Here is a 16,037-nt window from a genome sequence, read left to right as displayed (position 1 = left end):
TTAAGCGCCGTTTTGAGAGGCAGCACAATCTCCCAGCAAGCGAACCAAATGCTCTCCGGACACCTCAGTACTTGAATCAGATTCTTTCACACACTCATCTTCAAAGTCTGTAAGAATAACTGAAGTTAAGAGGCGATCTTACTTAGCACTTATTTGTAATTTAGAAGGTAAATTAGCCTCCAAAAGACACCCTGCGGTAGACTTATGTCTCATGCCCGTGGTCACAAATAGCCGATGATGAAGTTTGTTTTCACTTTGAAAATACCGAACAACACAACCATTCTTGTGGAGAAGCCATGAAGGCAAATGTTATGCTTTCACTCAGGATTAGACATCAAAACCATTTTCCTTAAAGAAAAATATAGATATACCTTAGGCGTATAATATATGTGTGTATATATTTAGATATTCCTGTGCATATCATTATTTTCATTGAAGTGAGAGAAAATCTTTGGGGTAAGTTAATTTAATATAAAAGAGAACTACTAGAGAAAACTACTATGTTTTTCTAATTTTACGTTATATAGAGTTTTTCATTTCTCCTCAGAGCAATGATTGTGGAAGAATTACCTTCACCTCTGCAGACCTAAACTGTTTAAATTACTGCGATTTCCAGTAACCTCTTTTAGGGTGACACATTGGAGCAGTTACTTAGCTGGCAAGGCAATGTGTAATTTAGTGACAAACGTGGTTACTAGGTTACAAATGAGTTATGCTGTCCTTAGTGAACTGCAGAGCTGTGAATACCTAAATTAGTTTCCTCCCCCAGATGTAAAAATATTAAAGTCAAGAAAATGGATCATGATGGCGGATTGAATGAATAAAGGCATATACCTCCTCTCCCTCCTAAAAATACCCTAAGAGGATGATAAATATTTTTAAAGAAAAACTGTCTACTGCCCTGGCAAATGAGAGTCATGAGCCAGGTATAATAAAATCAGTTTGTCAAAATCCGTAGCTTTTAGAGAAACCAGCTATAGCCAATTAGAAAATGTAACTGAAAAAAAAAATTGTAAGTACCTAGGTATAAACTTATCAATTGTGTACTGATTGTACCAAGAAATTTGCAAATATTTTACTAAAGAATATAAAAATCTGAGCACATGGAAATACACAGTATTCCTAACACTGAAGACACATCTGTAAAGATGCCAGGTTTCAACCAACTCCCCCTGTAACTCAACGTAATCCCTTCCAGAGAGCTCCAGAAATAATATAGTAAGAAAGAAAAGAAATCAAGAATTTTCAAATTCTGTCTGAGAATTTCTCAGAAATCTTTCTGAGGATTAATTTTTGGAGGCACTGCACCAGGCTACGGGATTTTTTTTGAAATGCTTTTGTGCCCTCTTTGTTAAGAAAAATGAAGCAAAATACTCAATAAGACAAGAAAGTTAGAGATATAAAATTTCAACCATGGAACTAGAAAACTAAAAAGACTCACAAATTCAGATTTGGGCCTTTTTATAGCCACTGAAAAGTGTTAGAATGTGATTAACAGGTTTCAGGTTAGAGACTTTATTCCTTTGTGAAGCATTATGGAGGTTGGATCAGAGGGAGGAAGGTGGGAGGAGGGAGCGAGGGGCTACAAAAATGTTTAACTTCATGTTAACTGTTCAATATATATATATTTTTATGAAATGCCTTTTCTTACTTTCTACCTAAGAGAATTCTCATGCTTCAAACACAACCAAAAATGCACCTTAATGCTGATACTTTCTGAGTTTCTATATTTGTTCAGTTGCACCCATGGGTATATTTACTTCTCTGAGAGTCCAGATAGATATTTTTGTTTTCATTGCTCTTCGATGTTATTGTATTTGTTGTATAGACACTGGAATGTTGCTAGAAGCTAAGAGCTTTTTAAAGGCTGAGAAGCCAACTCATTCATGTAGTTAGCCTCTTTGGTACAGATGGGACATGTGTTGATTTTTGGATAAATGGAAGTAATTAGCACCTCATTTCACCCCCTAAAAATATGGCCCCTACAATGTTACTACTCTGCAGAAGATTTTGGATTTTAAAGAGGCTTCCTAAAATCTTTACCAAATATTGAGCAGAAGTTTAATTAAATCATGGCATATAGGCGTGCTGGTAATAAAAGATAGTGAGTAGGGGTACTCAGTCTTTCAACAAATTTAGTGAGTCCTTTGCTATGTGGACATCAGAGTAATTGTGGGGGAAAGGACTCATTCTGGCTTGGGGAAGATCCTGCTGCATAAAGCAATGTATCCAAAATTCTTTAAAAGTGTCAAGCGTCCTACATGGGCAAAGACAATTATTTTAATCTCTCAGTCTCTATTCAAAGGAATCACCTTTAAAAAAAAAAATGTTTTTATTGATTTTTAGAGAGATAGAAAGGGAGAGGGAGAGAGAGAGAAACATCGATTGGCTGCCTCCTGCACGTCCCCTACTGGGGATCGAACCCGCAACCAGAGCATATGTGCTGACAGGGACTCAACCTTTGACCTCTTGGTGCACAGGTGCACAGGGTGACGACCAACCAACTGAGCCACCCTGGCTGGGCAGGAATCATCTTAAAGTTAACTTTAAGAAACTGGGTAGATGGGTCTTAACATACTTTGAAATTGTTTTCACATTTTTTTTCTGAGAGCAAAGTTTGTTAAAGTTACTTTTCCAGAAAACATATTCAGTAAATATGGTAATGTAGGAATAAAACTTGGCTCCTATACCCTTGAAATTTTAAATTAATCTTCAATGATGTTGATCTGGAAATTTTTTCATTGGTGGAATTACTTCTGCAGCCTCCAGAATTGAATCACCTGTGAATATTCTGGGCTTCCTTTCAACAATGGCATATGGCTTTGTATTCACATATTTGAAATAATAATGCACAGTCCAGGCAGGTATAAGTACAGGAGTAAACACAAGGATACTGAGTCAGTATGTCTTATAGATCAGGTCCTTCCTGGGGGCTGGTCCTGCAGAAACTTATTCCAGAATCTCTCCAAAGGCCACACCCTCTGAGGGGACAGCACCAGCCCCCGGGGCTCAGCTCCTGTCCTTCTGCCATCACCTTCTCAGGCCTCGCAGCTGCTGCAGCCGCAGTTTCTTGTCTGGCATGTACCCTAACATGTCGCCCCTGGTACTCAGGAGAAGGAAACAGTGCGACCCGGGACCAGGGTACTGTCCTTGTTTTCATATTTTGATAATCTTATTATCACTTGAGCTTTGCCAACCTTAGTTTTAATATCTCTTACAATGATCACTTTTTGTCCATGATAGGTGCTACACCTCCTTCAGAACACAAACATCTCATACTTGCCTCTGTTTTTTTTAAATATGTTTTTAAATTGATTTCAGAGAGAGGAAGGGAAAGGGAGAGACAGATAAAAACATCAATGATGAGAGAGAATCATCAATCAGCCGCCTCCTGCCCTCTCCTACTGGGGATCCAGCCCGCAACCGGGATATGTGCCCTGAACCCAATCAAACCATGACCTCCAGGTTCGTGGGGCAAAGCTCAACACTGATCCACACAGGTTGAGCTCATATTTGCCTCTTGATGTAATTTCTAATAGTTCTTTCTAAACAAACTCTAATGGCCTAAAATCAAATTAGAAAATGCCCACCCTTCAGATATGTGTTTCATTTATATTATTTGTAACAATAAACATTTACATGGTGATAACCTACATATTTGTGGTCATATATATCATCTGTGCATAATCTGTAAAGAGAGTAGTTAACTTTATCGTTTTAGCACAGTTTGAGTGAGACATTTTAACTGGCGCTATTTACCAGTGTCCTCCTGTTCCCATTGCATGTTGAAGTTTTCTAGCATTTCTTTCTGTTCCCTGGGCTCCTGCCTTCGTTCCTTCATTAGAATCTCTTGGACAAGCAGCTTTAGGTTTTACTGAATCTGAACGTTTACATGAATATAATTAACTATTTTCTTCTGACTTTCTACCTTCTTCATTCTGACTTTAAGATGCTTTTGGACTTAATCACTTGGGACTGGAGAGATTTTAATGTCTCTTTGAGTGACCTTGAGTATCCTTCAAGACAAGCCATCATCCCTCCTCAAAGTGAAATTTAATGAGACTGGCTTTTCTGTTCTTGGTTAAGAAGGTTAACTCTATCTGCCAGTGAAAAGGCGGACCTGTTCACATCTTTATTAAGTTCTGCCAAACACAGAGTTTGTAACACCAATGGTTCCAAAAAAGAACTCCTTTAGCAAAGCTTGCATTGATCCCTTAATAAAGTGATGCCCAAATTAGAACAGCGTCAAAATCATCTGGAGGGCTTAGTAAATCACAAATTGCTGGTCCCCAGCCCAGGAGTTTCTTATTGGGTAGGGCTGGTGTGGAGGGCTGGAATTTACATTTCTAACAAGTTCCAAGTGATGCTGGTGCTGCAGATGCCGGGACCACACTGTAAGAACCATTGCTCTCATAAGTAGTTCTCAGCCTTAGCTGCACATCAGAATCACCTGGAGGAATTTTTAAAGACTCTGACGCCTGCACCACATCCTAAGCCAATGAGACCTTTCTAGCAGTCCTTAAATTTATGTGTGATTTTATGTTCAGCTTCTTCAGGTTCCTACAGGAGCTATGATTAGTATACTGATCTCTGACTGCTGATCCCTTAAGGTAAAACATTTTACGCTTCATATTTTCCTTGTCTCTTATCTCTGCTAAAATATAAACTACATATTTGTTGTTGATTTATAATTTAGAAATTTCTTTTACATTCTAGTGAACCTGTTAGGGCATTAAACTTTGTTGTATGTTGTACTTAATATAGAGGCTTAATATATTTTATAGGAGGAGGGGGCTCTCAGAGGATTGGTCTGCCAAATGACTTCTTTCTTTTATTGTTTTTACTTTATCTTTATTGTTGAGACCATTACAGATGTCCCCCTTTTAACCCTACTGATCCCCTCCACCCCACATCTATCCCACCCCCAGGCCCTCCCCACACCAATGTCCATGTCCATGGGCCATGCCCATAAAATATACAAGTTCCCTGATTAATCTCTCCCCCCCCACCCACCTCTCCCCGCCTTCCCTCTGAGATCCCTCAGTTTGTTCCAAGCTTCTATGTTACTGGATCCACTTTGTTCATCAGTTTATTTTGTTTATTATATTCCACATATAAGCGAGATCATGTGGTACTTGTCTTTCTTTAACTGACTCATTTCACTTAGCATAATGCTCCCTAGTTCACTCCATGCTGTGCCAAAGGCCAAAAGGTCCTTCCTCTTCACAGCCCCATAGCATTCCATGGTGTGAATGTGCCACAGCTTTTTTACCCACTCATCTACTGATGGGCACTTGGGCTGTTTCCAAATCTTAGCTATAGTGAATTGTGCTGCTACGAACATAGGGGTGCGTAAGTTCTTTACGATTGGTGTTTGGGGTTCCTTAGGATATATTCCTAGAAGTGGGATCACTGGGTCAAATGGTAGGTCAATTTTTAATCTTTTGAGGAAACTCCATACTGCTTTCCATAGTGGCTGCCCCAGTCTGCATTCCCACCAGCAGTGTCCTAGGGTCCCCTTTTCTCCACACCCTCGCCAGCACTTGTAATTTGTTGACTTGTTGATGGTAGTCATTCTGACAGGTGTGAAGTGATACCTCATTGTGGTTTTAATTTGCATCTCTCTGATGATTAGTGACATTGAGCATTTTTTCATATGTCTCCTAGCCATTTCTATGTCCTCTTTGGAGAAGTGTCTATTTAGGCCCTTTGCACATTTTTTAATTGGGTTGTGTGTCTTCTTTTTGTTAAGTTGTAAGAGTTCCTTATATATTTTGGATATTAACCCTTTATCCGATGTGTCATTGGCAAATATGTTCTCCCACACAGTGAGCTCCCTTTTCATTTTGTTGATGGTTTCCTTTGCTGTGCAGAAGCTTTTTATTTTGATGCAGTCCCGTTTGTTTGTTTTCTCCTTAGTTTCTCTTGCCCTAGGAGATGTATCAGCAAACATATTGCTATGAGAGATGTCTGAGATTTTACTGCCTATGTTTTCCTCTAGGATTTTTATGGTTTCATGCCTTACATTTAAGTCTGTTATCCATTTTGAATTTGCTTTTGTGTATGGTGTAAGTTGGTGGTCCAGTTTCATTTTTTTGCATGTACCTGTCCAATTTCCCAACACCATTTATTGAAGAGATTGTCTTTACTTCATTGTATGTTGTTGCCTCCTTTGTCAAATATTAATTGGCCATAATGGAATGGGTCAATTTCTGGGTTCTCTGTCCTGTTACACTGATCGATATGTCTGTTCTTGTGCCAATACCAGGCTGTTTTGATTACAGTGGCTTTGTAGTATAACTTGATATCTGGTATTGTGATCCCTCCAACTTTGTTCTTCTTCCTCAAGATTGCCGTGGCTATTTGGGGTAGTTTTTGGTTCCAGACAAATTTTTGAAGTGTTTTTTCTAGATCTGTGAAATATGCTGTTGGTATTTTAATAAGGATTGCATTGAATTTACAGATTTCTTTGGGTAATACGGACATTTTAATGATGTTAATTCTTCCAATCGATGAACATGGTATATTTTTCCATTTGTTTATATCTTCCTCTATTTCTTTTTTCAGTGTTCTGTAGTTTTCTGAGTAAAGGTCTTTTACATCTTTGGTTAAGTTTATTCCTACATATTTTATTTTTTTAATTGTAATGGTAAATGGGATTGTTTTTTTTAGTTTCTTTTTCTGAGAGTTCATTATTGATATAAAAATGCCATTGATTTCTGGTTGTTAAGTTTATATCCTGCTACCTTGCTGAATTCATTTATTAAATCTAATAGTTTTCTGGTGGAGTCTTTAGGATTCTCTATGTACAATATCATGTCATCTGCAAATAATGACAGTTTTGTTTCCTCTTTTCCCGTTTGGATGCCTTTTATGTTTTCTTCTTGTCTGATCGCTGTGGCTAGAACCTCCAGTACTATGTTGAATAAGAATGGTGAAGAGGACACCCCTGTCTTGTTCTGTTCTTAGGGGAATTGGTTTTAGTTTTTGCCCATTGAATATGATGTTGGCTGTAGGTTTGTCATATGTGGCCTTTATTATATTGAGGTATGATCCCTCTATTCCCACTTTGCTGAGAGTTTTTATCAAAAATGGGTGCTGGATTTTATGGAATGCTTTTTCTGCTTCTATTGATAAGATCATGTGATTTTTATCTTTCAATTTGTTTATCACTATTTGTTAAAATCACTATTTTAAACACCAGACTGCTTAATTTTAAATTTCACAAGAAAATTTCTGTAGAAACATATGGGGAGAAATTTTTAAGAATTTTTATAGTAAATTAATTTAAAGTAAATGATCCTTTAGTCCATATTAGAAAAATAAAATATTGAAGACAGGAAGTGATAAGATTAGTATTTGTAATCTCAGTTTTATTTCAAATGCTCTGATACTTTCCTGGCTCCTTAATCTCATTTTCTGGGCCCTATAATTATTTTCTCCTTCTGTTGTCAAGTTCTTCAGGTAAGAAAAATACCAGGTTTGTAATAATAGCCATTTCTCTTGATCTGCCTATTTAAAGAGTCTTGCTCCAGGTGTGTTGGTTGAGCAGATGGCTTTTCTTCCTTTATTCTTTTGACCTGAGTGGTTGTGTGTGTGGCGGGTGAAGTTATATTTTTTCCCCTTTGAATCCTTACAATATACTGGTTTTATGTGGAAGCCAATAAATGGGAAATAGTAAGAATTAATATGAACAGAAGTTCTGCAATGAAAGCAGTAGGTTAATGATAATGGATTGAGTGGGATTGTTGAACCCATTGATATGGGAAAAAATGACATGCTTGGATAAAATAAAGATTCTAGGGAACTGAGCACATACTGCTATTTGTACTCTATATAGAGCATCCTGCTGTATGAAAGAGTTAGTGTAATGCTTTCGACATTTGTTTTTCTCAAACTTCTCTTTGAACATACACGAAAAAATATATATATGATATAAATTAACACACATGCACGCATTTTCAGGTTTCTTCATTTTTAAGTCTCTTCACATATATAAACCTCGAAGAGTGTTTTTCTCCTATGGGTATGATTCAGTGCATACTATTGCATGATCATATAGTTACATTAACCTGACCAGTATGCCCAGTATACTCTCATTAGTTTAATGTAAGAATTCCAGCTAAATATATACACAATTTCTATATGATTCAAAAAGTTAAGTATGTAAGAATAAATATTATTAAGTAAAAATTTACATTTGAACAATATCCAGAAACAAGTGGAATGCCAGAAACATAAATTAAAAGATTTACCAGAGCAGTTTTGTTTTTTCCTTTCTATATAAAGGAGTTTGTTTTACAAGCAAAGTAACAAATGGCTTTAAACAATCTTCTTGTTGCTAGTCTCTTAGATACTTAAACGGACCTTATACCTTTTAGGTTTAAACATAACAAACTGAAACGTTATAAAGATGCTTAGTAAAATAGATGGTGACTCATCACAAAAATTAGAATTTTTCTTCCCCACTAGAGGTCCTTGACATTGTATACAACAGATGTTAATTCCTTTTTTAGATTTCCTGCCTGTCTTTTAATCCTTGTCTTAACAACAACTTAGCTATGTGTATTAATATCTTTAAAAATATAATGCTTTTTAAACAGTTTCTTAGATTGTAGCTTATTATTTCCTGGTTGTTATAAACAACCTACTTATTTTAAAATATTTTTAAAAAATTATTTCTATCTGATAATAGAATATGGTTGTTTCTGATGATTATAGTATCAATCAGGTATAATAAAAATAAGTTAACTTTAAAAAACTTGGCTCAATTGTTAGAAAAATCTTGCCAAGTAGTGTAGATACAATGGCAAACAATAATGAAAAAGGAAGTTAAAACTGGACTTTCAGAAGACTGAGTGATATTCCTCTTTTGATTACTCAGTGGCTATGTGATTGTGGTCAATTCATGTCTCTTTCTGAGATATCTCAGTTTCCTCACTTATATAATTATGTAGGTCCCGTTGGGTGCTAAACATTCAGAAACATGAGGGCCTGATATTTGTGTGTTTGTGTTTATGTGTATAGTTTTCTTTTTGTCTTTTAATCCTCACCGGAGGATATTTTTTCCATTGCTTTTCAGAGAGAGTGGAAGGGAGAGAGAGAGAGAAACACCAGTGTGAGAGAGACACATCAATTGGTTGCCTCTTGCACATGCACCGACCAGAGCTGGGGATGAGCCTCCAACTGAGGTACGTGCATTTGACCAGAATCACTCAGGACCCTTCAGTCCATGGGTCAAAGCTCCAACCACTGAACCAAATCGGCTAGCGCTGTGTATAGTTTTGAAGTGGGAGTGAGGGTGCTGTTATTGAACTATATCTTATAAAAAAAAAATTTAAGATTAAATACCAATCTATGAAATGTAGATTTTATTTTACATGCAATATATGCATGTGTTGGAAGGGAAGGGAGATTAGTTTGAACCAAAGATTACCATGATCAGGTTGGAGAGAAATATATTAAGAAGCCACAGTAAAAGCAAGGGGCAGCTGGCCTAAATAAAGGTGGTAGTTAAGGAAATGGAGAATTCATTTATTTTCACCTGCAATAATTGGTTCATGATTTTTTTTTCTTAAAACTCTGTGTCAAAAGGTAAGCTTAAAAATTACTGGAGGTATTAAGCACATCATGAAAAAAGAAAAAGCACAAATACTGTAGAATCTACATGGAATTAAACTACAAAATCAAGTGGGTAAAAGTATAGAAAACTTAGCAAGGAAAATATTAATCATAGACAGTATATACATTCCCAGCAAACCAAAATTAGAAGAATAAGAATACATATATATTAATGATATTTTATCTATTAAAAGCACTAGCTTAACATAGGCAGTAAAGTCACAGACATCTCATCTTATGTAGTGAAATTTTCACCAGTACATCTCGTAGGAAAGAGAAACAAAGGGAAAAATAAACAAATGGGCTACATCAAACTAAAAAGTTTCTGCACAGTGAAAGAAATCAGCCTCAAAATACAAAGGAACCCCACAGTATGGGAGAACATATTTGCCAAGGACACATCTGATAAGGGACTGATTTCCAAAGTGTACAATGAACTCATACAACTCAACAAGAGGAAGAGGAAGACAAACAGCCCAATTAAAAAATGGGCAAAGGACCTGAACAGACACTTCTCCAAAGAGGACATACAGATGGTCAAGAGGCATGTGAAAAAATGCTCAACTTCTCTAATCAGAGAGATGCAAATTAAAACCACAATGAGGTATCACCTCACACCTGTTAGAATGGCTCCATCAACAAATCAACAAATGACATGTGCTGGCGAGCGTGTGGAGAAAGGGGAACCCTGGTGCACTGCTGGTGGGAATGCAGACTGGTGCAGCCTCCATGGAAAACAGTGTGGAGATTCCTCAAAAAATTAAAAACGGAGCTGCCTTTTGACCCAGTGATCCCACTTCTAGGAATGTTCATTAATTTTTATTGCTGCATAATATCCATTATGTGACTGGACCATTTCTTTTTCCATTCTCCTATTCTGAACATTTAGATAATTTTCACTTTTGAAGTTTTATGTAAAAGCTTTTATAATCATATGTGTACATATATTTTAGTCCATATCCGTGTCATCTGAAAAAATAGATTTTCTCGTTCTTCTAAAGTTTATACTTCCAGTGTTATCTTTTGATAAATTTATTGTCTATACAAAGTAAGAAGATTAAATAGAGGTTTTTCTAATCTTAGCATGATTGATGGTTTTGAACTGGAAATGTATTGCTTGTGGGGGCTTGTCCTGTGTGTTTTAGGATATTTAGCGGTAGCCCTGGCCTGTCCACATGAGACACCAATAGCAACCTCCACACAGTCCTAACTGGAACTGTCTCCAAACATTTCCAAATGTCCCAAAGGGAGGGGGAGGAGAAGAATTTGTACTGGGTTTAGAATCATTAGAATGGAATTTCCCCCCAAATTAATAAATAATATTGATTATGTCTGTTACAGGAAAAAATATTCTGTGATTTCATCTTCAAAAAAATAATTTTATAAACAAAAGCTTAAAATTGTTCTAAAAATAAATTTGAATATGAATTTCCCATTTTCAAAAATAATTCCAAAAGAATAATGTTTAAACTGTTTATCCTGAATTCCAGTCTTTTATCAGCAGTTATTGCCCACTGTATCTCTTCACCAATATCACAAACTTCCTCTTTTATTAGCTAATTGCAACACAGAAAAATTCTAATACATGCTCTTGTGGCTAAGTGGGACCAAATAAATCTGTATTCTTGAATCTGCTATTTACTACTTTTATAATAGTGAGTTAACCTCTGTAGTTCTCAAACCCAGCATCTGCACAATGTTGTTGCCATTAGCGTGAAGTTACTGTGAGGTCTTAATGTGGTTCTGTATGAGATGTATGCAAAGCATTGGTATAATAAAATACCTAACACTATTGAATTTATTAGATAATAACATGAAATATAATTAAGATGTCATTGGCAATAAACCTGAATTAATCAGCTCTCAGAAAAAGCCTGTTGCATAATACAGTGATCTTTGATGAACATATTTGTCTGTCAGAATGAGGGAAAGCCTTCCACTGCTAAAGAGAAACCAGATGGCACTAAAAGAAAAGAAAGAATTGTAGGGGCCAGGAGAGAGCAAATTTGACTTAATAATAATAAAATGTAGTAAAAAAAACTAAGAGATGATGAATTTCAAGTATTTATTCTCACTATTTTTATTGTAACTTATCTAACTACAAACTAACTTAATTTCTATGATAGCTGTATTGAGCAACTGGATCTCAAGATTCTTGAAAATTCAACAATGAACTCTTATGAACTGGTACAAACTGCCTTCAGCAAATCACTGAAAAGCACCCAACTGTTAAAATACACGAGCAATACGTACACATGTGCTTTGTTATCTCAGAAGCAGGCACTACGAATTCAAGTTCTTTTCAACAAATGTCTGGCCAAAAGTGTCTCTGTATTATTAAAATATCTATAAACCTGAGTCTGAGGTTCGTTTTCAGCATTCCATAACAATAAAAATAATGTAGATCATTTCTTCTAGCTTATGAGTTTAAGCATTTCATGAACACAAAATATATCTATAAAATAAGTATCTAGAAGTAGTCATTTAACTTGATTTATTGTGCTAGATTGACTTTGACTGTGGAGAGTGTTTTCTTTTTTCTTATATAATGTAGAGTATTAGAATCCAGGAAAGAAACTAATTGATGTATATAAACATGATTTTTCCCCCCCATTATAAAACTAAGATTTCATTAACTTTAATGATATCTGTTTTCTTCCAAGAACAATATTATAAGATAGCAGAAAAATTTGTAGAGCAAATACGCTCCATGAAATCCATTTAAGTAATCTGTAAGTCTGTAGGCCTCAGGTTAAGATTTAAATTAATATTTTTCAAAATCACTTCTTTTTCCTTCAATTTTTTGAGCTAATTTTAAGTAACTGAATCCCATAGTGATATAGTTGTATCTAAAATTACACATTGAATGCTTTATGGATAATGTAGCCTCTTCCTAAGATGGTTTCAAACTGATTGTTTTTCACTAGACAGAGCACTGCTGTTTATTATTTTTGCAAGAGCTTGAAAGATGTAATTTTAATGACAATATTGGTTCTATTTTTAATCATTCCTACTGTCCATTCCCTACTAAAGTTAGCTGACCTTTGCTTTGAGCAAAAATAAGTAATTCCCAAAACACCAATCAAAGAACTTATGCTCCCCTATGTTCATAGCAGCACAATTTACAATAGCTAAGATCTGGAAACAGCCCAAGTGCCCATCAGTAGATGAGTGGATAAAAAGTTGTGGGGCATTTACACCATGGAATACTATGCAGCTGTAAAGAGGAAGGAGCTCTCACCCTTTGGCACAGCATGGAGGGAACTAGAAAGTATTATGCTAAGTGAAATAAGCCAGTCAGAGAAAGACAAGTACCACATGGTCTCACTTATATGTGGAATATAATAAAATAAACTGATGAACAAAGTGGATCCAGAGACACAGAAGCATGGGACAGACTGAGGGATCTCAGAGGGAAGGAGGGGAGGGGGAGTGGGTGGGGAGAGATTAGTCAAAAAACTTATATGTTTATAAGCATAACCCATGGATACAGACATTGGTCTGGGGAAAGCCTGGGAGTGGGATGGAAAGCCTGGAGATGCCTACATGGAAAATAATACAAGAATAAACTGTTTTTCATGCATTCCTAACTGTAAACCTCCTTTTACCCCACCATGTAGACAAGCATATAATATTATAAACTAGAGCACAAAGATTTGGAATTGTAAATTTACATCCAGATGTCCATGTGATTATGATCATCCAGTTGCTGAAGTTGATGTGCGAGTATTATGCTAGCCATGAAATCTAGTTAGGTTTTTATAAATAAGAATGTGCATGATTGTCTCCTTCGAAAGGAAGGAGGATCTTTCCATATGAGATCCTCCTTCCACATAAACATTCCATTCAGTCAGGGCTTGAATGCACTTATAATGTGAAGCTATATTTATAAATAGGAAGAGGACTTTTGTTTTTATTTTGATTTTATTATTAATCAATAAATAGCTTTTTTTTACATTTCAGAAAAAATTTTTTTTTAATCTTCACCCCAGGATACATTATCTATTGCTTTTCAGAGAGGGTGGGGGGGGGGGAGAGAGAGAGAGACATAGATGTGAGAGAGACACAGCAATTGGCTGCCTCCTGCCCAGGATGAGCCCTTGGCCAGAATCAAACCCCATACCCTTCGGTCCTTGGGCCGATGCTCTAACCACTGAGACAAACAGGCCAGGATACATTTCAGAAATTTTAATACTTTCATTTGGCAATAAGAAACCTAAGAATTAAAAAACAAAAATTTCCAGAGGGAGACCTTTAACCAAAATATAAATTTATGTGATTTGGGAAGACAAATCTTAAATGTATATTTTTGGCCTATGTGACAATTTTATAATCAGTACGAAAAAGTTAAAGTTAGTTGAAATAATTTTAAAAATGTCAAAACCAATCCAGGCAACATAACTATACAATCTTGCTGTAAAACACTTATATCAAATTCTGCCCAAAATATTTATGTATCTAGTAAATGTAGTTGCTCAAGTCATTTTTCATTGCTGGTTGGCTTTTTCATTTTACATCTTTCTTTCAGGTGTTGAAACAGCTCAGCTCTGTTATTAGCATGTTTCAAACATCCAGCATTGGTAGTTTGTACACTATAAAAGCAGAGAATATGTATTACCTGGAATAATAAAAACATGAAAAATGTAGAATAATTGTCATTCAATCATGTAACTATTGTAGAAAATACTTAACCCATGTATGTTGCCTTTCTTTAATAACCATATTCTTTTTACCAGTCAAAGAAATGCTTTGCCACTCTTTCAGGGGTCTGTTCTGTTAGATTTTCCTACATCTTGAGCAGGGCATGCAAAAGGTTTTGAATGGAGGAAAAATTTCTTACTGCCAAGGTTAAGAATAAAATAATATTCTGGATCTTTGGATGTCTCACAAGCCATTAATATTTATATGTTATCAAAAATAAGTGCAAGTGATGGTTTAATGTTGAGACTCATTTTTCAAAACACTCAGAAAAAAAGGTCTGATTTATTACTATCCTTTTTACATTGTGGAAAAATATATATTTATTGAGCCACTACTGGATGATTGGCACAGAATCGAGTGAACAGAATAGGCATATAGTTAAGGCAGAGTTCATCTTTAAAGAATTTAAAATTTGGTAAGGGGGTGAACATATAAACTTAATTTACTATGACATAAGGTATGCCTACACAGTGCTAGGAGATCGTGCAAGAACATCTAACTGTATCTGGGGGCTTGAAGTTATCATCCCAGAAAAAATAAGCACAAGTAATTGTATCTGTATTAAATGCCTTTCTTTTTGCTTCAGGCAGCCTCCAAATGGTAAGTCAAATTGTTACCTTCGGTACTTAATACTGCACTAGTTAAGGTTCGTTAGTTGCAAAGCCAATTTTGTCCAACTTATGTTAAAAAAATGGGAGAAGAAAATTAGAAGCAAAGTCAAAGTTGAACTTTCACACCATGAGAAGGAAAAAAAAAAAAAGGCAGGGTGCTAGTCCCCCCTATTGCATCATTTAGAAGCTTCCAGACTGTCTTTACCCTCGAGTTCCTTTCCATTCTGCACCAGAAATAAGGGTGCCGGGGCATCCGAGTGTAATTCTCCCACTTGAGATTTTGATCTGATTCAGCCAGTTTTCACAGGGACTGGCCTGCATCGATTCTTCACTCTTGTTTGTGCAGCCAGTCTCTCCCTCTCTAGGGACCTCGCCCCCTTTGGATAATACATTCAGGCTTCTCTGTTGCAGACAAAGCAACGCAGAAGAAAACTTTCCCTCAGCCTTGTTGGCCACTCAACCCTTTTCTTCCTATGGCTTTTTATTATGAAATTTACTCTATACCTGATATGTTCATTGACTGTCCCCTATTTCTTACCTACACTTTGGCGTCTGATCCTGAACATTCCAGAAGTTGCCTTTAAAAAGATTTTTTAACTAACAAAACCCTTTTATGTAGTTTCTTGTTCCTTATACTCTTAAGTTCTCTGTATATTCTCATAGGCCCTGCCTTAAAACTCTCCCACCTCACTTTTCAGGCGCTATCTGCTTGTCCACCTGCCCCTGATAGCACTTCTCTCTCTCTCCTATGACATTTCTTTCATCGCCCACCTCCAAAATGTGAGTGCTCTCTAAGCTCTGTTCCTCAGCTATTTTCATTTCATGCCACTGTTTACACACTAACTAAATGTAGAGGTATAAGTTTGATTTCTTTTCCCTACTACAAACTTTATTTCTAACTATTGGTTAGGAATCTTCACCTATTGTCATGCTGGTGTCTCAGTCACACCAAATGGAACTTTTTTTTTTTAGGTCAAATCTATTGATAATACTTACATCTCTATTTCTGCTAATAATGTCGCCTTTCTTCTCAATCATGTTAAATACTGGAGATGCTCCTCATCAGTCTTCATGGCTCTGAAGAATCACTCTTCTCAGTCTTAT

General features: G+C 36.1%; 1 pseudogene across 1 annotated transcript; it reads right to left on the bottom strand.

Annotated features, from left to right (window-relative positions):
* Positions 1-2,712: 2,712 nt before the first annotated feature.
* Positions 2,713-3,093, bottom strand: LOC308561853 (NADH dehydrogenase [ubiquinone] 1 beta subcomplex subunit 6-like; annotated as a pseudogene). Its single transcript has 2 exons — positions 2,895-3,093; positions 2,713-2,820 (listed from the first exon to the last, which is right to left on the bottom strand). The product of its transcript is annotated as an NADH dehydrogenase [ubiquinone] 1 beta subcomplex subunit 6-like (transcript).
* Between the last annotated feature and the right edge of the window lie 12,944 nt (positions 3,094-16,037).

This window comes from Miniopterus schreibersii, assembly GCF_964146895.1.
Source record: "Miniopterus schreibersii genome assembly, chromosome: 9".
NCBI lineage: Eukaryota > Metazoa > Chordata > Mammalia > Chiroptera > Miniopteridae > Miniopterus > Miniopterus schreibersii.
Note: the sequence above shows the minus strand (reverse complement) of the source record. Positions and strands in the feature narration are given on the sequence as shown.